At 70.9% G+C, this 19,722-nt stretch overlaps 12 non-coding genes and 3 pseudogenes across 12 annotated transcripts; all 15 read right to left on the bottom strand.

Annotated features, from left to right (window-relative positions):
* Positions 1-595: 595 nt before the first annotated feature.
* LOC144261659 (5S ribosomal RNA) lies at positions 596-713 on the bottom strand (annotated as a pseudogene).
* A 1,186-nt stretch (positions 714-1,899) lies between these two features.
* Positions 1,900-2,017, bottom strand: LOC144261658 (5S ribosomal RNA; annotated as a pseudogene).
* A 1,185-nt stretch (positions 2,018-3,202) lies between these two features.
* LOC144261631 (5S ribosomal RNA) lies at positions 3,203-3,321 on the bottom strand. Its single transcript, XR_013345343.1, has one exon. It is a non-coding gene; the product is annotated as a 5S ribosomal RNA (ribosomal RNA).
* A 1,187-nt stretch (positions 3,322-4,508) lies between these two features.
* Positions 4,509-4,627, bottom strand: LOC144261624 (5S ribosomal RNA). The gene has a single exon (XR_013345336.1). It is a non-coding gene; the product is annotated as a 5S ribosomal RNA (ribosomal RNA).
* Positions 4,628-5,809: 1,182 nt separating this feature from the next.
* Positions 5,810-5,928, bottom strand: LOC144261646 (5S ribosomal RNA). Its single transcript, XR_013345358.1, has one exon. It is a non-coding gene; the product is annotated as a 5S ribosomal RNA (ribosomal RNA).
* A 1,183-nt stretch (positions 5,929-7,111) lies between these two features.
* On the bottom strand, positions 7,112-7,229 carry LOC144261657 (5S ribosomal RNA). Its single transcript, XR_013345369.1, has one exon. It is a non-coding gene; the product is annotated as a 5S ribosomal RNA (ribosomal RNA).
* Positions 7,230-8,412: 1,183 nt separating this feature from the next.
* Positions 8,413-8,530, bottom strand: LOC144261653 (5S ribosomal RNA). Its single transcript, XR_013345365.1, has one exon. It is a non-coding gene; the product is annotated as a 5S ribosomal RNA (ribosomal RNA).
* A 1,184-nt stretch (positions 8,531-9,714) lies between these two features.
* LOC144261699 (5S ribosomal RNA) lies at positions 9,715-9,833 on the bottom strand. Its single transcript, XR_013345395.1, has one exon. It is a non-coding gene; the product is annotated as a 5S ribosomal RNA (ribosomal RNA).
* Positions 9,834-11,016: 1,183 nt separating this feature from the next.
* LOC144261687 (5S ribosomal RNA) lies at positions 11,017-11,135 on the bottom strand. The gene has a single exon (XR_013345389.1). It is a non-coding gene; the product is annotated as a 5S ribosomal RNA (ribosomal RNA).
* Positions 11,136-12,323: 1,188 nt separating this feature from the next.
* On the bottom strand, positions 12,324-12,441 carry LOC144261656 (5S ribosomal RNA). The gene has a single exon (XR_013345368.1). It is a non-coding gene; the product is annotated as a 5S ribosomal RNA (ribosomal RNA).
* Positions 12,442-13,626: 1,185 nt separating this feature from the next.
* Positions 13,627-13,745, bottom strand: LOC144261675 (5S ribosomal RNA). The gene has a single exon (XR_013345380.1). It is a non-coding gene; the product is annotated as a 5S ribosomal RNA (ribosomal RNA).
* Positions 13,746-14,931: 1,186 nt separating this feature from the next.
* On the bottom strand, positions 14,932-15,050 carry LOC144261665 (5S ribosomal RNA). Its single transcript, XR_013345371.1, has one exon. It is a non-coding gene; the product is annotated as a 5S ribosomal RNA (ribosomal RNA).
* Positions 15,051-16,236: 1,186 nt separating this feature from the next.
* Positions 16,237-16,355, bottom strand: LOC144261660 (5S ribosomal RNA). Its single transcript, XR_013345370.1, has one exon. It is a non-coding gene; the product is annotated as a 5S ribosomal RNA (ribosomal RNA).
* A 1,185-nt stretch (positions 16,356-17,540) lies between these two features.
* LOC144261663 (5S ribosomal RNA) lies at positions 17,541-17,650 on the bottom strand (annotated as a pseudogene).
* Positions 17,651-18,835: 1,185 nt separating this feature from the next.
* On the bottom strand, positions 18,836-18,954 carry LOC144261649 (5S ribosomal RNA). Its single transcript, XR_013345361.1, has one exon. It is a non-coding gene; the product is annotated as a 5S ribosomal RNA (ribosomal RNA).
* Positions 18,955-19,722: the final 768 nt, after the last annotated feature.

The raw sequence follows: 19,722 nt of genomic DNA, 5'->3' as shown, positions 1-19,722 counted from the left end.
TGCCCGGGGGAGGCAGGATGGGCCACCGCCGCCTCCTCAGGGAGACCAGCCCAGAGGCGACCAGCACCCACCTTTCCCACTTACCGGCCCCGAAGCCGAGGCAGGGACTGCTCCAGGCCCGCAGGCAGCCTTCCCGGCCAAAAGGCCAGCGGCTGCCCTCCCTCCCCTCACTTTCAAAGGGCCAGCTGCCAAGGAGGCAGGCTGGCAAAGGGCTTCCCTCAACCAGCCACCCCAAAGGCCCGGGCTGCGCCGCACGGCAAGGCTTCTGGCTTTCCTTTCTCCCAGCCTCCAGCGGCGGAGCTGAAGCGGCGGGCAGGGAGCGCGAGGGCAGACAGGCCTTGGGGCGCCTGCCGCCGCTTCGGCCAGCTGGCCTCCCACACCTGCTGCCAAGGGGGCAAGAGCGCCGGCTGGTAAGAAAAACAAAGACGCCACGGGGCCGGGCGCCCGAAGCCCTCGCCCTGGGCTGCGGCGGGCGAGGTGGCTACGGCCTGCGAGACCTTTGCGGAAGCAAGCGAGGACCAGGCGGCAAAAAGCCTGTGCCGGAGGGAGACCTGCAGCCGGGCAAGCGGCAAGGAGCGTGGCGAGGGCCGGCAAAAGCCTACAGCACCCAGTATTCCCAGGAGGTCTCCATCCAAGTACTAACAGGCCCGACCCTGCTTAGCTTCCGAGATCAGACGAGATCGGGCGTGTTCAGGGGTGGTATGGCCGTAGACGCTGCTGCCTGCCGCTTTGCCTGCCTTTAAGCGAGCCCACAGACACCGCCCCCTGCCTGCTCCACGCCGCCCCCCCCGCCCCGCCCCCACACCGGCTCCGCAACGCGCTCACGCACGCGCACACGCACGCACGCACGCACGCACCACCGGCCTCGCACCCCAGCCTCCACACACCCAGGCTCACGCCCCGCACCACCACCCGCAGCCCCCGACCCCCGGCCCGCGCGCACCGCGACGAAGCCTCCTCCCCACCCCCCACAAATACACCCCCGCTCCCCTCTCACCACGCACTCGCTCCTCAGATGACGCCCTCACAAACTGCACGCACACACCCCGACACAAAACCCCCAGGGGAAACGCACCGCCAGGACGGGGCTGCCGCCCGCACGCCCGCTCCGCGCCTCACCTGCACGCACCCCGCAGGGGCAGCTCCCGCACAGCCCGCCCGCCTTTCCTCACAGCTCACGGTCCTCGCCACAGCTCTCACGCCTCCCTGGGGACGCCCTCCCGCACTTGGCCTGCCTTTTGCTCGCTCCGGGAAACCCGGGACGCGCCCCCCGGGGGCCTCCCCCTGCCCGTCTCCCGCTTCGCAAGGCCCCGGGGAGGCAGGATGGGCCACCGCCGCCTCCTCAGGAGACCAGCCCAGAGGCGACCAGCACCCACCTTTCCCACTTACCGGCCCCGAAGCCGAGGCAGGGACTGCTCCAGGCCCGCAGCAGCCTTCCCGGCCAAAAGGCCAGCGGCTGCCTCCCTCCCCTCACTTTCAAAGGGCCAGCTGCCAAGGAGGCAGGCTGGCAAAGGGCTTCCCTCAACCAGCCACCCCAAAGGCCCGGGCTGCGCCGCACGGCAAGGCTTCTGGCTTTCCTTTTCTCCCAGCCTCCAGCGGCGGAGCTGAAGCGGCGGGCAGGGAGCGCGAGGGCAGACAGGCCTTGGGGCGCCTGCCGCCGCTTCGGCCAGCTGGCCTCCCAACACCTGCTGCAAAGGGGGCAAGAGCGCCGGCTGGTAAGAAAAAACAAAGACGCCACGGGGCCGGGCGCCCGAAGCCCTCGCCCTGGGCTGCGGCGGGCGAGGTGGCTACGGCCTGCGAGACCTTTGCGGAAGCAAGCGAGGACCAGGCGGCAAAAGCCTGTGCCGGAGGGAGACCTGCAGCCGGGCAGCGGCAGGGAGCGTGGCGAGGGCCGGCAAAAGCCTACAGCACCCAGTATTCCAGGAGGTCTCCCATCCAAGTACTAACCAGGCCCGACCCTGCTTAGCTTCCGAGATCAGACGAGATCGGGGCGTGTCAGGGTGGTATGGCCGTAGACGCTGCTGCCTGCCGCTTTGCCTGCCTTTAAGCGAGCCCACAGACACCACCCTGCCTGCTCCCACGCCGCCCCCCCCCCCGCCCCCACACGGCTCCGCAACGCGCTCACGCACGCGCACACGCACGCACGCACGCACGCACCACCGGCCTCGCACCCCAGCCTCCACACACCCAGGCTCACGCCCCGCACCACCATCCGCAGCCCCCGACCCCCGGCCCCGCGCGCACCGCGACGAAGCTCCTCCCCACCCCCCACAAATACACCCCCGCTCCCCTCTCACCACGCACTCGCTCCTCAGATGACGCCCTCACAAACTGCACGCACACACCCCGACACAAAACCCCCAGGGGAAACGCACCGCCCAGGACGGGGCTGCCGCCCGCACGCCCGCTCCCGCGCCTCACCTGCACGCACCCCGCAGGGGCAGCTCCCGCACAGCCCGCCCCGCCTTTCCTCACAGCTCACGGTCCCTCGCCACAGCTCTCACGCCTCCCTGGGGACGCCCTCCCGCACTTGGCCTGCCTTTTGCTCGCTCCGGGAAACCCGGGACGCGCCCCCCGGGGCCTCCCCCTGCCCCGTCTCCCGCTTCGCAAGGCCCCGGGGGAGGCAGGATGGGCCACCGCCGCCTCCTCAGGGAGACCAGCCCAGAGGCGACAGCACCCACCTTTCCCACTTACCGCCCCGAAGCCGAGGCAGGGACTGCTCCAGGCCCGCAGGCAGCCTTCCCGGCCAAAAGGCCAGCGGCTGCCTCCCTCCCCTCACTTTCAAAGGGCCAGCTGCCAAGGAGGCAGGCTGGCAAAGGGCTTCCCTCAACCAGCCCACCCAAAGGCCGGGCTGCGCCGCACGGCAAGGCTTCTGGCTTTCCTTTCTCCCAGCCCTCCAGCGGCGGAGCTGAAGCGGCGGGCAGGGAGCGCGAGGGCAGACAGGCCTTGGGGCGCCTGCCGCCGCTTCGGCCAGCTGGCCTCCCACACCTGCTGCCAAGGGGGCAAGAGCGCCGGCTGGTAAGAAAAACAAAGACGCCACGGGGCCGGGCGCCCCGAAGCCCTCGCCCTGGGCTGCGGCGGGCGAGGTGGCTACGGCCTGCGAGACCTTTGCGGAAGCAAGCGAGGACCAGGCGGCAAAAGCCTGTGCCGGAGGGAGACCTGCAGCCGGGGCAGCGGCAGGGAGCGTGGCGAGGGCCGGCAAAAGCTACAGCACCCAGTATTCCCAGGAGGTCTCCCATCCAAGTACTAACCAGGCCCGACCCTGCTTAGCTTCCGAGATCAGACGAGATCGGGCGTGTTCAGGGTGGTATGGCCGTAGACGCTGCTGCCTGCCGCTTTGCCTGCCTTTAAGCGAGCCCACAGACACCGCCCTGCCTGCTCCACGCCGCCCCCCCCGCCCCCACACCGGCTCCGCAACGCGCTCACGCACGCGCACACGCACGCACGCACGCACGCACCACCGGCCTCGCACCCTAGCTTCCACACACCCAGGCTCACGCCCCGCACCACCATCCGCAGCCCCCGACCCCCGGCCCGCGCGCACCGCGACGAAGCCTCCTCCCCACCCCCCCACAAATACACCCCCGCTCCCCTCTCACCACGCACCTCGCTCCCTCAGATGACGCCCTCCACAAACTGCACGCACACACCCCGACACAAAACCCCCAGGGGAAACGCACCGCCCAGGACGGGGCTGCCGCCCCGCACGCCCGCTCCCGCGCCTCACCTGCACGCACCCCGCAGGGGCAGCTCCCGCCACAGCCCGCCCGCCTTTCCTCACAGCTCACGGTCCTCGCCACAGCTCTCACGCCTCCCTGGGGACGCCCTCCCGCACTTGGCCTGCCTTTTGCTCGCTCCGGGAAACCCGGGACGCGCCCCCCGGGGGCCTCCCCCTGCCCCGTCTCCCGCTTCGCAAGGCCCTGGGGGAGGCAGGATGGGCCACCGCCGCCTCCTCAGGGAGACCAGCCCAGAGGCGACCAGCACCCACCTTTCCCACTTACCGGCCCCGAAGCCGAGGCAGGGACTGCTCCAGGCCCGCAGGCAGCCTTCCCGGCCAAAAGGCCAGCGGCTGCCTCCCTCCCCTCACTTTCAAAGGGCCAGCTGCCAAGGAGGCAGGCTGGCAAAGGGCTTCCCTCAACCAGCCACCCCAAAGGCCCGGGCTGCGCCGCACGGCAAGGCTTCTGGCTTTCCTTTCTCCCAGCCTCCAGCGGCGGAGCTGAAGCGGCGGGCAGGGAGCGCGAGGGCAGACAGGCCTTGGGGCGCCTGCCGCCGCTTCGGCCAGCTGGCCTCCCACACCTGCTGCCAAGGGGGCAAGAGCGCCGGCTGGTAAGAAAAACAAAGACGCCACGGGCCGGGCGCCCGAAGCCCTCGCCCTGGGCTGCGGCGGGCGAGGTGGCTACGGCCTGCGAGACCTTTGCGGAAGCAAGCGAGGACCAGGCGGCAAAAGCCTGTGCCGGAGGGAGACCTGCAGCCGGGCAGCGGCAGGGAGCGTGGCGAGGGCCGGCAAAAGCCTACAGCACCCAGTATTCCCAGGAGGTCTCCCATCCAAGTACTAACCAGGCCCGACCCTGCTTAGTTTCCGAGATCAGACGAGATCGGGCGTTTTCAGGGTGGTATGGCCGTAGACGCTGCTGCCTGCCACTTTGCCTGCCTTTAAGCGAGCCCACAGACACCGCCCTGCCTGCTCCACGCCGCCCCCCCCCCCCGCCCCACACCGGCTCCGCAACGCGCTCACGGCACGCGCACACGCACGCACGCACGCACCACCGGCCTCGCACCCCAGCCTCCACACACCCAGGCTCACGCCCCGCACCACCACCCGCAGCCCCCGACCCCCGGCCCGCGCGCACCGCGACGAAGCCTCCTCCCACCCCCCACAAATACACCCCGCTCCCTCTCACCACGCACTCGCTCCTCAGATGACGCCCTCACAAACTGCACGCACACACCCCGACACAAAACCCCCAGGGGAAACGCAACCGCCCAGGACGGGGCTGCCGCCCCGCACGCCCGCTCCCCGCGCCTCACCTGCACGCACCCCGCAGGGGCAGCTCCCGCACAGCCCGCCCGCCTTTCCTCACAGCTCACGGTCCTCGCCACAGCTCTCACGCCTCCCTGGGGACGCCCTCCCGCACTTGGCCTGCCTTTTGCTCGCTCCGGGAAACCCGGGACGCGCCCCCCGGGGGCCTCCCCCCTGCCCCGTCTCCCGCTTCGCAAGGCCCCGGGGGAGGCAGGATGGGCCACCGCCGCCTCCTCAGGAGACCAGCCCAGAGGCGACCAGCACCCACCTTTCCCACTTACCGGCCCCGAAGCCGAGGCAGGGACTGCTCCAGGCCCGCAGGCAGCCTTCCCGGCCAAAAGGCCAGCGGCTGCCTCCCTCCCCTCACTTTCAAAGGGCCAGCTGCCAAGGAGGCAGGCTGGCAAAGGGCTTCCCTCAACCAGCCACCCCAAAGGCCCGGGCTGCGCCGCACGGCAAGGCTTCTGGCTTTCCTTTCTCCCAGCCTCCAGCGGCGGAGCTGAAGCGGCGGGCAGGGAGCGCGAGGGCAGACAGGCCTTGGGGCGCCTGCCGCCGCTTCGGCCAGCTGGCCTCCCACACCTGCTGCCAAGGGGGCAAGAGCGCCGGCTGGTAAGAAAAACAAAGACGCCACGGGGCCGGGCGCCCGAAGCCCTCGCCCTGGGCTGCGGCGGGCGAGGTGGCTACGGCCTGCGAGACCTTTGCGGAAGCAAGCGAGGACCAGGCGGCAAAAGCCTGTGCCGGAGGGAGACCTGCAGCCGGGCAGCGGCAGGGAGCGTGGCGAGGGCCGGCAAAAGCCTACAGCACCCAGTATTCCCAGGAGGTCTCCCATCCAAGTACTAACCAGGCCCGACCCTGCTTAGTTTCCGAGATCAGACGAGATCGGGCGTGTTCAGGGTGGTATGGCCGTAGACGCTGCTGCCTGCCGCTTAGCCTGCCTTTAAGCGAGCCCACAGACACCGCCCTGCCTGCTCCACGCCGCCCCCCCCCCCCGCCCCCCACACCGGCTCCGCAACGCGCTCACGCACGCGCACACGCACGCACGCACGCACGCACCACCGGCCTCGCACCCCAGCCTCCACACACCCAGGCTCACGCCCCGCACCACCATCCGCAGCCCCCGACCCCCGGCCCGCGCGCACCGCGACGAAGCCTCCTCCCCACCCCCCACAAATACACCCCCGCTCCCCTCTCACCACGCACTCGCTCCTCAGATGACGCCCTCACAAACTGCACGCACACACCCCGACACAAAACCCCCAGGGGAAACGCACCGCCCTGGACGGGGCTGCCGCCCGCACGCCCGCTCCCGCGCCTCACCTGCACGCACCCCGCAGGGGCAGCTCCCGCACAGCCCGCCCGCCTTTCTCACAGCTCACGGTCCTCGCCACAGCTCTCACGCCTCCCTGGGGACGCCCTCCCGCACTTGGCCTGCCTTTTGCTCGCTCCGGGAAACCCGGGACGCGCCCCCCGGGGGCCTCCCCTGCCCCGTCTCCCGCTTCGCAAGGCCCCGGGGGAGGCAGGATGGGCCACCGCCGCCTCCTCAGGGAGACCAGCCCAGAGGCGACCAGCACCCACCTTTCCCACTTACCGGCCCCGAAGCCGAGGCAGGGACTGCTCCAGGCCCGCAGGCAGCCTTCCCGGCCAAAGGCCAGCGGCTGCCTCCCTCCCCTCACTTTCAAAGGGCCAGCTGCCAAGGAGGCAGGCTGGCAAAGGGCTTCCCTCAACCAGCCACCCCAAAGGCCCGGGCTGCGCCGCACGGCAAGGCTTCTGGCTTTCCTTTCTCCCAGCCTCCAGCGGCGGAGCTGAAGCGGCGGGCAGGGAGCGCGAGGGCAGACAGGCCTTGGGGCGCCTGCCGCCGCTTCGGCCAGCTGGCCTCCCACACCTGCTGCCAAGGGGCAAGAGCGCCGGCTGGTAAGAAAAACAAAGACGCCACGGGGCCGGGCGCCCGAAGCCCTCGACCTGGGCTGCGGCGGGCGAGGTGGCTACGGCCTGCGAGACCTTTGCGGAAGCAAGCGAGGACCAGGCGGCAAAAGCCTGTGCCGGAGGGAGACCTGCAGCCGGGCAGCGGCAGGGAGCGTGGCGAGGGCCGGCAAAAGCCTACAGCACCCAGTATTCCCAGGAGGTCTCCCATCCAAGTACTAACCAGGCCGACCCTGCTTAGCTTCCGAGAGCAGACGAGATCGGGCGTGTTCAGGGTTGTATGGCCGTAGACGCTGCTGCCTGCCGCTTTGCCTGCCTTTAAGCGAGCCCACAGACACCGCCCTACCTGCTCCATGCCGCCCCGCCCCCCGCCCCACACCGGCTCCGCAACGCGCTCACGCACGCGCACACGCACGCACGCACGCACGCACCACCGGCCTCGCACCCCAGCCTCCACACACCCAGGCTCACGCCCGCACCACCACCCGCAGCCCCCGACCCCCGGCCCGCGCGCACCGCGACGAAGCCTCCTCCCCACCCCCCCACAAATACACCCCGCTCCCCTCTCACCACGCACTCGCTCCTCAGATGACGCCCTCACAAACTGCACGCACACACCCCGACACAAAACCCCCAGGGGAAACGCACCGCCCAGGACGGGGCTGCCGCCCGCACGCCCGCTCCCGCGCCTCACCTGCACGCACCCCGCAGGGGCAGCTCCCGCACAGCCCGCCCGCCTTTCCTCACAGCTCACGGTCCTCGCCACAGCTCTCACGCCTCCCTGGGGACGCCCTCCCGCACTTGGCCTGCCTTTTGCTCGCTCCGGGAAACCCGGGACGCGCCCCCCGGGGGCCTCCCCCTGCCCCGTCTCCCGCTTCGCAAGGCCCCGGGGGAGGCAGGATGGGCCACCGCCGCCTCCTCAGGGAGACCAGCCCAGAGGCGACCAGCACCCACCTTTCCCACTTACCGGCCCCGAAGCCGAGGCAGGGACTGCTCCAGGCCCGCAGGCAGCCTTCCCGGCCAAAAGGCCAGCGGCTGCCTCCCTCCCCTCACTTTCAAAGGGCCAGCTGCCAAGGAGGCAGGCTGGCAAAGGGCTTCCCTCAACCAGCCACCCCAAAGGCCCGGGCTGCGCCGCACGGCAAGGCTTCTGGCTTTCCTTTCTCCCAGCCTCCAGCGGCGGAGCTGAAGCGGCGGGCAGGGAGCGCGAGGGCAGACAGGCCTTGGGGCGCCTGCCGCCGCTTCGGCCAGCTGGCCTCCCACACCTGCTGCCAAGGGGGCAAGAGCGCCGGCTGGTAAGAAAAACAAAGACGCCACGGGGCCGGGCGCCCGAAGCCCTCGCCCTGGGCTGCGGCGGGCGAGGTGGCTACGGCCTGCGAGACCTTTGCGGAAGCAAGCGAGGACCAGGCGGCAAAAGCCTGTGCCGGAGGGAGACCTGCAGCCGGGCAGCGGCAGGGAGCGTGGCGAGGGCCGGCAAAAGCCTACAGCACCCAGTATTCCCAGGAGGTCTCCCATCCAAGTACTAACCAGGCCCGACCCTGCTTAGCTTCGAGATCAGACGAGATCGGGCGTGTTCAGGGTGGTATGGCCGTAGACGCTGCTGCTGCCGCTTTGCCTGCCTTTAAGCGAGCCCACAGACACCCGCCCTGCCTGCTCCACGCCGCCCCCCCCCCGCCCCCACACCGGCTCCGCAACGCGCTCACGCACGCGCACACGCACGCACGCACGCACGCACCACCGGCCTCGCACCCCAGCCTCCACACACCCAGGCTCACGCCCCGCACCACCACCCGCAGCCCCCGACCCCCGGCCCGCGCGCACCGCGACGAAGCCTCCTCCCCACCCCCCACAAATACACCCCGCTCCCCTCTCACCACGCACTCGCTCCTCAGATGACGCCCTCACAAACTGCACGCACACACCCCGACACAAAACCCCCAGGGGAAACGCACCGCCCAGGACGGGGCTGCCGCCCGCACGCCCGCTCCCGCGCCTCACCTGCACGCACCCCGCAGGGGCAGCTCCCGCACAGCCCGCCCGCCTTTCCTCACAGCTCACGGTCCTCGCCACAGCTCTCACGCCTCCCTGGGGACGCCCTCCCGCACTTGGCCTGCCTTTTGCTCGCTCCGGGAAACCCGGGACGCGCCCCCCGGGGGCCTCCCCCCTGCCCCGTCTCCCGCTTCGCAAGGCCCCGGGGGAGGCAGGATGGGCCACCGCCGCCTCCTCAGGGAGACCAGCCCAGAGGCGACCAGCACCCACCTTTCCCACTTACCGGCCCCGAAGCCGAGGCAGGGACTGCTCCAGGCCCGCAGGCAGCCTTCCCGGCCAAAAGGCCAGCGGCTGCCTCCCTCCCCTCACTTTCAAAGGGCCAGCTGCCAAGGAGGCAGGCTGGCAAAGGGCTTCCCTCAACCAGCCACCCCAAAGGCCCGGGCTGCGCCGCACGGCAAGGCTTCTGGCTTTCCTTTCTCCCAGCCTCCAGCGGCGGAGCTGAAGCGGCGGGCAGGGAGCGCGAGGGCAGACAGGCCTTGGGGCGCCTGCCGCCGCTTCGGCCAGCTGGCCTCCCACACCTGCTGCCAAGGGGGCAAGAGCGCCGGCTGGTAAGAAAAACAAAGACGCCACGGGGCCGGGCGCCCGAAGCCCTCGCCCTGGGCTGCGGCGGGCGAGGTGGCTACGGCCTGCGAGACCTTTGCGGAAGCAAGCGAGGACCAGGCGGCAAAAGCCTGTGACGGAGGGAGACCTGCAGCCGGGCAGCGGCAGGGAGCGTGGCGAGGGCCGGCAAAAGCCTACAGCACCCAGTATTCCCAGGAGGTCTCCCATCCAAGTACTAACCAGGCCCGACCCTGCTTAGCTTCCGAGATCAGACGAGATCGGGCGTGTTCAGGGTGGTATGGCCGTAGACGCTGCTGCCTGCCGCTTTGCCTGCCTTTAAGCGAGCCCACAGACACCGCCCTGCCTGCTCCACGCCGCCCCCCCCCCGCCCCCACACCGGCTCCGCAACGCGCTCACGCACGCGCACACGCACGCACGCACGCACGCACCACCGGCCTCGCACCCCAGCCTCCACACACCAGGCTCACGCCCCGCACCACCATCCGCAGCCCCCGACCCCCGGCCCGCGCGCACCGCGACGAAGCCTCCTCCCACCCCCCACAAATACACCCCCGCTCCCCTCTCACCACGCACCTCGCTCCTCAGATGACGCCCTCACAAACTGCACGCACACACCCCGACACAAAACCCCCAGGGAAACGCACCGCCCAGGACGGGGCTGCCGCCCGCACGCCCGCTCCCGCGCCTCACCTGCACGCACCCCGCAGGGGCAGCTCCCGCACAGCCCGCCCGCCTTTCCTCACAGCTCACGGTCCTCGCCACAGCTCTCACGCCTCCCTGGGGACGCCCTCCCGCACTTGGCCTGCCTTTTGCTCGCCTCCGGGAAACCCGGGACGCGCCCCCCGGGGGCCTCCCCCTGCCCCGTCTCCCGCTTCGCAAGGCCCCGGGGGAGGCAGGATGGGGCCACCGCCGCCTCCTCAGGGAGACCAGCCCAGAGGCGACCAGCACCCACCTTTCCCACTTACCGGCCCCGAAGCCGAGGCAGGGACTGCTCCAGGCCCGCAGGCAGCCTTCCGGCCAAAGGCCAGCGGCTGCCTCCCTCCCCTCACTTTCAAAGGGCCAGCTGCCAAGGAGGCAGGCTGGCAAAGGGCTTCCCTCAACCAGCCACCCCAAAGGCCCGGGCTGCGCCGCACGGCAAGGCTTCTGGCTTTCCTTTCTCCCAGCCTCCAGCGGCGGAGCTGAAGCGGCGGGCAGGGGAGCGCGAGGGCAGACAGGCCTTGGGGCGCCTGCCGCCGCTTCGGCCAGCTGGCCTCCCACACCTGCTGCCAAGGGGGCAAGAGCGCCGGCTGGTAAGAAAAACAAAGACGCCACGGGGCCGGGCGCCCGAAGCCCTCGCCCTGGGCTGCGGCGGGCGAGGTGGCTACGGCCTGCGAGACCTTTGCGGAAGCAAGCGAGGACCAGGCGGCAAAAGCCTGTGCCGGAGGGAGACCTGCAGCCGGGCAGCGGCAGGGAGCGTGGCGAGGGCCGGCAAAAGCCTACAGCACCCAGTATTCCCAGGAGGTCTCCCATCCAAGTACTAACCAGGCCCGACCCTGCTTAGCTTCCGAGATCAGACGAGATCGGGCGTGTTCAGGGTGGTATGGCCGTAGACGCTGCTGCCTGCCGCTTTGCCTGCCTTTAAGCGAGCCCACAGACACCGCCCTGCCTGCTCCACGCCGCCCCCCCCCCCCGCCCCCACACCGGCTCCGCAACGCGCTCACGCACGCGCACGACGCACGCACGCACGCACGCACCACCGGCCTCGCACCCCAGCCTCCACACACCCAGGCTCACGCCCCGCACCAACCACCCGCAGCCCCCGACCCCCGGCCCGCGCGCACCGCGACGAAGCCTCCTCCCCACCCCCCACAAATACACCCCCGCTCCCCTCTCACCACGCACTCGCTCCTCAGATGACGCCCTCACAAACTGCACGCACACACCCCGACACAAAACCCCCAGGGGAAACGCACCGCCCAGGACGGGGCTGCCGCCCGCACGCCCGCTCCCGCGCCTCACCTGCACGCACCCCGCAGGGGCAGCTCCCGCACAGCCCGCCCGCCTTTCCTCACAGCTCACGGTCCCTCGCCACAGCTCTCACGCCTCCCTGGGGACGCCCTCCCGCACTTGGCCTGCCTTTTGCTCGCTCCGGGAAACCGGGACGCGCCCCCCGGGGGCCTCCCCTGCCCCGTCTCCCGCTTCGCAAGGCCCCGGGGGAGGCAGGATGGGCCACCGCCGCCTCCTCAGGGAGGACCAGCCCAGAGGCGACCAGCACCCACCTTTCCCACTTACCGCCCCCGAAGCCGAGGCAGGGACTGCTCCAGGCCCGCAGGCAGCCTTCCCGGCCAAAAGGCCAGCGGCTGCCTCCCTCCCCTCACTTTCAAAGGGCCAGCTGCCAAGGAGGCAGGCTGGCAAAGGGCTTCCCTCAACCAGCCACCCCAAAGGCCCGGGCTGCGCCGCACGGCAAGGCTTCTGGCTTTCCTTTCTCCCAGCCTCCAGCGGCGGAGCTGAAGCGGCGGGCAGGGAGCGCGAGGGCAGACAGGCCTTGGGGCGCCTGCCGCCGCTTCGGCCAGCTGGCCTCCCACACCTGCTGCCAAGGGGGCAAGAGCGCCGGCTGGTAAGAAAAACAAAGACGCCACGGGGCCGGGCGCCCGAAGCCCTCGCCCTGGGCTGCGGCGGGCGAGGTGGCTACGGCCTGCGAGACCTTTGCGGAAGCAAGCGAGGACCAGGCGGCAAAAGCCTGTGCCGGAGGGAGACCTGCAGCCGGGCAGCGGCAGGGAGCGTGGCGAGGGCCGGCAAAAGCCTACAGCACCCAGTATTCCAGGAGGTCTCCCATCCAAGTACTAACCAGGCCCGACCCTGCTTAGCTTCTGAGATCAGACGAGATCGGGCGTGTTCAGGGTGGTATGGCCGTAGACGCTGCTGCCTGCCGCTTTGCCTGCCTTTAAGCGAGCCCACAGACACCGCCCTGCCTGCACCACGCCGCCCCCCCCCCCCGCCCCCACACCGGCTCCGCAACGCGCTCACGCACGCGCACACGCACGCACGCACGCACGCACCACCGGCCTCGCACCCCAGCCTCCACACACCCAGGCTCACGCCCCGCACCACCATCGCAGCCCCCGACCCCCGGCCCGCGCGCACCGCGACGAAGCCTCCTCCCCACCCCCCACAAATACACCCCCGCTCCCCTCTCACCACGCACTCGCTCCTCAGATGACGCCCTCACAAACTGCACGCACACACCCCGACACAAAACCCCCAGGGGAAACGCACCGCCCAGGACGGGGCTGCCGCCCGCACGCCCGCTCCCGCCGCCTCACCTGCACGCACCCCGCAGGGGCAGCTCCCGCACAGCCCGCCCGCCTTTCCTCACAGCTCACGGTCCTCGCCACAGCTCTCACGCCTCCCTGGGGACGCCCTCCCGCACTTGGCCTGCCTTTTGCTCGCTCCGGGAAACCCCGGGACGCGCCCCCCGGGGGCCTCCCCCTGCCCCGTCTCCCGCTTCGCAAGGCCCCGGGGAGGCAGGATGGGCCACCGCCGCCTCCTCAGGGAGACCAGCCCAGAGGCGACCAGCACCCACCTTTCCCACTTACCGGCCCCGAAGCCGAGGCAGGGACTGCTCCAGGCCCGCAGGCAGCCTTCCCGGCCAAAAGGCCAGCGGCTGCCTCCCTCCCCTCACTTTCAAAGGGCCAGCTGCCAAGGAGGCAGGCTGGCAAAGGGCTTCCTCAACCAGCCACCCCAAAGGCCCGGGCTGCGCCGCACGGCAAGGCTTCTGCTTTCCTTTCTCCCAGCCTCCAGCGGCGGAGCTGAAGCGGCGGGCAGGGAGCGCGAGGGCAGACAGGCCTTGGGGCGCCTGCCGCCGCTTCGGCCAGCTGGCCTCCCACACCCTGCTGCCAAGGGGGCAAGAGCGCCGGCTGGTAAGAAAAACAAAGACGCCACGGGGCCGGGCGCCCGAAGCCCTCGCCCTGGGCTGCGGCGGGCGAGGTGGCTACGGCCTGCGAGACCTTTGCGGAAGCAAGCGAGGACCAGGCGGCAAAAGCCTGTGCCGGAGGGAGACCTGCAGCCGGGCAGCGGCAGGGAGCGTGGCGAGGGCCGGCAAAAGCCTACAGCACCCAGTATTCCCAGGAGGTCTCCCATCCAAGTACTAACCAGGCCCGACCCTGCTTAGCTTCCGAGATCAGACGAGATCGGGCGTGTTCAGGGTGGTATGGCCGTAGACGCTGCTGCCTGCCGCTTTGCCTGCCTTTAAGCGAGCCCACAGACACCGCCCTGCCTGCTCCACGCCGCCCCCCCCCCCGCCCCCACACCGGCTCCGCAACGCGCTCACGCACGCGCACACGCACGCACGCACGCACGCACCACCGGCCTCGGCACCCCAGCCTCCACACACCCAGGCTCACGCCCCGCACCACCACCCGCAGCCCCCGACCCCCGGCCCGCGCGCACCGCGACGAAGCCTCCTCCCCACCCCCCACAAATACACCCCCGCTCCCCTCTCACCACGCACTCGCTCCTCAGATGACGCCCTCACAAACTGCACGCACACACCCCGACACAAAACCCCCAGGGGAAACGCACCGCCCAGGACGGGGCTGCCGCCCGCACGCCCGCTCCCGCGCCTCACCTGCACGCACCCCGCAGGGGCAGCTCCCGCACAGCCCGCCCGCCTTTCCTCACAGCTCACGGTCCTCGCCACAGCTCTCACGCCTCCCTGGGGACGCCCTCCCGCACTTGGCCTGCCTTTTGCTCGCTCCGGGAAACCCGGACGCGCCCCCCGGGGCCTCCCCCTGCCCCGTCTCCCGCTTCGCAAGGCCCCGGGGGAGGCAGGATGGGCCACCGCCGCCTCCTCAGGGAGACCAGCCCAGAGGCGACCAGCACCCACCTTTCCCACTTACCGGCCCCGAAGCCGAGGCAGGGACTGCTCCAGGCCCGCAGGCAGCCTTCCCACGGCCAAAAGGCCAGCGGCTGCCTCCCTCCCCTCACTTTCAAAGGGCCAGCTGCCAAGGAGGCAGGCTGGCAAAGGGCTTCCCTCAACCAGCCACCCCAAAGGCCCGGGCTGCGCCGCACGGCAAGGCTTCTGGCTTTCCTTTCTCCCAGCCTCCAGCGGCGGAGCTGAAGCGGCGGGCAGGGAGCGCGAGGGCAGACAGGCCTTGGGGCGCCTGCCGCCGCTTCGGCCAGCTGGCCTCCCACACCTGCTGCCAAGGGGGCAAGAGCGCCGGCTGGTAAGAAAAACAAAGACGCCACGGGGCCGGGCGCCCGAAGCCCTCGCCCTGGGCTGCGGCGGGCGAGGTGGCTACGGCCTGCGAGACCTTTGCGGAAGCAAGCGAGGACCAGGCGGCAAAAGCCTGTGCCGGAGGGAGACCTGCAGCCGGGCAGCGGCAGGGAGCGTGGCGAGGGCCGGCAAAAGCCTACAGCACCCAGTATTCCCAGGAGGTCTCCCATCCAAGTACTAACCAGGCCCGACCCTGCTTAGCTTCCGAGATCAGACGAGATCGGGCGTGTTCAGGGTGGTATGGCCGTAGACGCTGCTGCCTGCCGCTTTGCCTGCCTTTAAGCGAGCCCACAGACACCGCCCTGCCTGCACCACGCCGCCCCCCCCCCCCGCCCCCACACCGGCTCCGCAACGCGCTCACGCACGCGCACACGCACGCACGCACGCACGCACCACCGGCCTCGCACCCCAGCCTCCACACACCCAGGCTCACGCCCCGCACCACCATCCGCAGCCCCCGACCCCCGGCCCGCGCGCACCGCGACGAAGCCTCCTCCCCACCCCCCACAAATACACCCCCGCTCCCCTCTCACCACGCACTCGCTCCTCAGATGACGCCCTCACAAACTGCACGCACACACCCCGACACAAAACCCCCAGGGGAAACGCACCGCCCAGGACGGGGCTGCCGCCCGCACGCCCGCTCCCGCGCCTCACCTGCACGCACCCCGCAGGGGCAGCTCCCGCACAGCCCGCCCGCCTTTCCTCACAGCTCACGGTCCTCGCCACAGCTCTCACGCCTCCCTGGGGACGCCCTCCCGCACTTGGCCTGCCTTTTGCTCGCTCCGGGAAACCCGGGACGCGCCCCCCGGGGGCCTCCCCCTGCCCCGTCTCCCGCTTCGCAAGGCCCCGGGGGAGGCAGGATGGGCCACCGCCGCCTCCTCAGGGAGACCAGCCCAGAGGCGACCAGCACCCACCTTTCCCACTTACCGGCCCCGAAGCCGAGGCAGGGACTGCTCCAGGCCCGCAGGCAGCCTTCCCGGCCAAAAGGCCAGCGGCTGCCTCCCTCCCCTCACTTTCAAAGGGCCAGCTGCCAAGGAGGCAGGCTGGCAAAGGGCTTCCCTCAACCAGCCACCCCAAAGGCCCGGGCTGCGCCGCACGGCAAGGCTTCTGGCTTTCCTTTCTCCCAGCCTCCAGCGGCGGAGCTGAAGCGGCGGGCAGGGAGCGCGAGGGCAGACAGGCCTTGGGGCGCCTGCCGCCGCTTCGGCCAGCTGGCCTCCCACACCTGCTGCCAAGGGGGCAAGAGCGCCGGCTGGTAAGAAAAACAAAGACGCCACGGGGCCGGGCGCCCGAAGCCCTCGCCCTGGGCTGCGGCGGGCGAGGTGGCTACGGCCTGCGAGACCTTTGCGGAAGCAAGCGAGGACCAGGCGGCAAAAGCCTGTGCCGGAGGGAGACCTGCAGCCGGGCAGCGGCAGGGAGCGTGGCGAGGGCCGGCAAAAGCCTACAGCACCCAGTATTCCCAGGAGGTCTCCCATCCAAGTACTAACCAGGCCCGACCCTGCTTAGCTTCCGAGATCAGACGAGATCGGGCGTGTTCAGGGTGGTATGGCCGTAGACGCTGCTGCCTGCCGCTTTGCCTGCCTTTAAGCGAGCCCACAGACACCGCCCTGCCTGCACCACGCCGCCCCCCCCCCCGCCCCCACACCGGCTCCGCAACGCGCTCACGCACGCGCACACGCACGCACGCACGCACGCACCACCGGCCTCGCACCCCAGCCTCCACACACCCAGGCTCACGCCCCGCACCACCATCCGCAGCCCCCGACCCCCGGCCCGCGCGCACCGCGACGAAGCCTCCTCCCCACCCCCCACAAATACACCCCCGCTCCCCTCTCACCACGCACTCGCTCCTCAGATGACGCCCTCACAAACTGCACGCACACACCCCGACACAAAACCCCCAGGGGAAACGCACCGCCCAGGACGGGGCTGCCGCCCGCACGCCCGCTCCCGCGCCTCACCTGCACGCACCCCGCAGGGGCAGCTCCCGCACAGCCCGCCCGCCTTTCCTCACAGCTCACGGTCCTCGCCACAGCTCTCACGCCTCCCTGGGGACGCCCTCCCGCACTTGGCCTGCCTTTTGCTCGCTCCGGGAAACCCGGGACGCGCCCCCTGGGGGCCTCCCCCTGCCCCGTCTCCCGCTTCGCAAGGCCCCGGGGGAGGCAGGATGGGCCACCGCCGCCTCCTCAGGGAGACCAGCCCAGAGGCGACCAGCACCCACCTTTCCCACTTACCGGCCCCGAAGCCGAGGCAGGGACTGCTCCAGGCCCGCAGGCAGCCTTCCCGGCCAAAAGGCCAGCGGCTGCCTCCCTCCCCTCACTTTCAAAGGGCCAGCTGCCAAGGAGGCAGGCTGGCAAAGGGCTTCCCTCAACCAGCCACCCCAAAGGCCCGGGCTGCGCCGCACGGCAAGGCTTCTGGCTTTCCTTTCTCCCAGCCTCCAGCGGCGGAGCTGAAGCGGCGGGCAGGGAGCGCGAGGGCAGACAGGCCTTGGGGCGCCTGCCGCCGCTTCGGCCAGCTGGCCTCCCACACCTGCTGCCAAGGGGGCAAGAGCGCCGGCTGGTAAGAAAAACAAAGACGCCACGGGGCCGGGCGCCCGAAGCCCTCGCCCTGGGCTGCGGCGGGCGAGGTGGCTACGGCCTGCGAGACCTTTGCGGAAGCAAGCGAGGACCAGGCAGCAAAAGCCTGTGCCGGAGGGAGACCTGCAGCCGGGCAGCGGCAGGGAGCGTGGCGAGGGCCGGCAAAAGCCTACAGCACCCAGTATGTCTCCCATCCAAGTACTAACCAGACCCGACCCTGCTTAGCTTCCGAGATCAGACGAGATCGGGCGTGTTCAGGGTGGTATGGCCGTAGACGCTGCTGCCTGCCGCTTTGCCTGCCTTTAAGCGAGCCCACAGACACCGCCCTGCCTGCTCCACGCCGCCCCCCCCCCGCCCCCACACCGGCTCCGCAACGCGCTCACGCACGCGCACACGCACGCACGCACGCACGCACCACCGGCCTCGCACCCCAGCCTCCACACACCCAGGCTCACGCCCCGCACCACCATCCGCAGCCCCCGACCCCCGGCCCGCGCGCACCGCGACGAAGCCTCCTCCCCACCCCCCACAAATACACCCCCGCTCCCCTCTCACCACGCACTCGCTCCTCAGATGACGCCCTCACAAACTGCACGCACACACCCCGACACAAAACCCCCAGGGGAAACGCACCGCCCAGGACGGGGCTGCCGCCCGCACGCCCGCTCCCGCGCCTCACCTGCACGCACCCCGCAGGGGCAGCTCCCGCACAGCCCGCCCGCCTTTCCTCACAGCTCACGGTCCTCGCCACAGCTCTCACGCCTCCCTGGGGACGCCCTCCCGCACTTGGCCTGCCTTTTGCTCGCTCCGGGAAACCCGGGACGCGCCCCCCCGGGGGCCTCCCCCTGCCCCGTCTCCCGCTTCGCAAGGCCCCGGGGGAGGCAGGATGGGCCACCGCCGCCTCCTCAGGGAGACCAGCCCAGAGGCGACCAGCACCCACCTTTCCCACTTACCGGCCCCGAAGCCGAGGCAGGGACTGCTCCAGGCCCGCAGGCAGCCTTCCCGGCCAAAAGGCCAGCGGCTGCCTCCCTCCCCTCACTTTCAAAGGGCCAGCTGCCAAGGAGGCAGGCTGGCAAAGGGCTTCCCTCAACCAGCCACCCCAAAGGCCCGGGCTGCGCCGCACGGCAAGGCTTCTGGCTTTCCTTTCTCCCAGCCTCCAGCGGCGGAGCTGAAGCGGCGGGCAGGGAGCGCGAGGGCAGACAGGCCTTGGGGCGCCTGCCGCCGCTTCGGCCAGCTGGCCTCCCACACCTGCTGCCAAGGGGGCAAGAGCGCCGGCTGGTAAGAAAAACAAAGACGCCACGGGGCCGGGCGCCCGAAGCCCTCGCCCTGGGCTGCGGCGGGCGAGGTGGCTACGGCCTGCGAGACCTTTGCGGAAGCAAGCGAGGACCAGGCGGCAAAAGCCTGTGCCGGAGGGAGACCTGCAGCCGGGCAGCGGCAGGGAGCGTGGCGAGGGCCGGCAAAAGCCTACAGCACCCAGTATTCCCAGGAGGTCTCCCATCCAAGTACTAACCAGGCCCGACCCTGCTTAGCTTCCGAGATCAGACGAGATCGGGCGTGTTCAGGGTGGTATGGCCGTAGACGCTGCTGCCTGCCGCTTTGCCTGCCTTTAAGCGAGCCCACAGACACCGCCCTGCCTGCTCCACGCCGCCCCCCCGCCCCGCCCCCACACCGGCTCCGCAACGCGCTCACGCACGCGCACACGCACGCACGCACGCACGCACCACCGGCCTCGCACCCCAGCCTCCACACACCCAGGCTCACGCCCCGCACCACCACCCGCAGCCCCCGACCCCCGGCCCGCGCGCACCGCGACGAAGCCTCCTCCCCACCCCCCACAAATACACCCCCGCTCCCCTCTCACCACGCACTCGCTCCTCAGATGACGCCCTCACAAACTGCACGCACACACCCCGACACAAAACCCCCAGGGGAAACGCACCGCCCAGGACAGGGCTGCCGCCCGCACGCCCGCTCCCGCGCCTCACCTGCACGCACCCCGCAGGGGCAGCTCCCGCACAGCCCGCCCGCCTTTCCTCACAGCTCACGGTCCTCGCCACAGCTCTCACGCCTCCCTGGGGACGCCCTCCCGCACTTGGCCTGCCTTTTGCTCGCTCCGGGAAACCCGGGACGCGCCCCCCGGGGGCCTCCCCCTGCCCCGTCTCCCGCTTCGCAAGGCCCCGGGGGAGGCAGGATGGGCCACCGCCGCCTCCTCAGGGAGACCAGCCCAGAGGCGACCAGCACCCACCTTTCCCACTTACCGGCCCCGAAGCCGAGGCAGGGACTGCTCCAGGCCCGCAGGCAGCCTTCCCGGCCAAAAGGCCAGCGGCTGCCTCCCTCCCCTCACTTTC

This window comes from Eretmochelys imbricata, chromosome 2 (assembly GCF_965152235.1).
Source record: "Eretmochelys imbricata isolate rEreImb1 chromosome 2, rEreImb1.hap1, whole genome shotgun sequence".
NCBI lineage: Eukaryota > Metazoa > Chordata > Testudines > Cheloniidae > Eretmochelys > Eretmochelys imbricata.
This window is presented reverse-complemented; position numbering and strand designations above follow the sequence as displayed.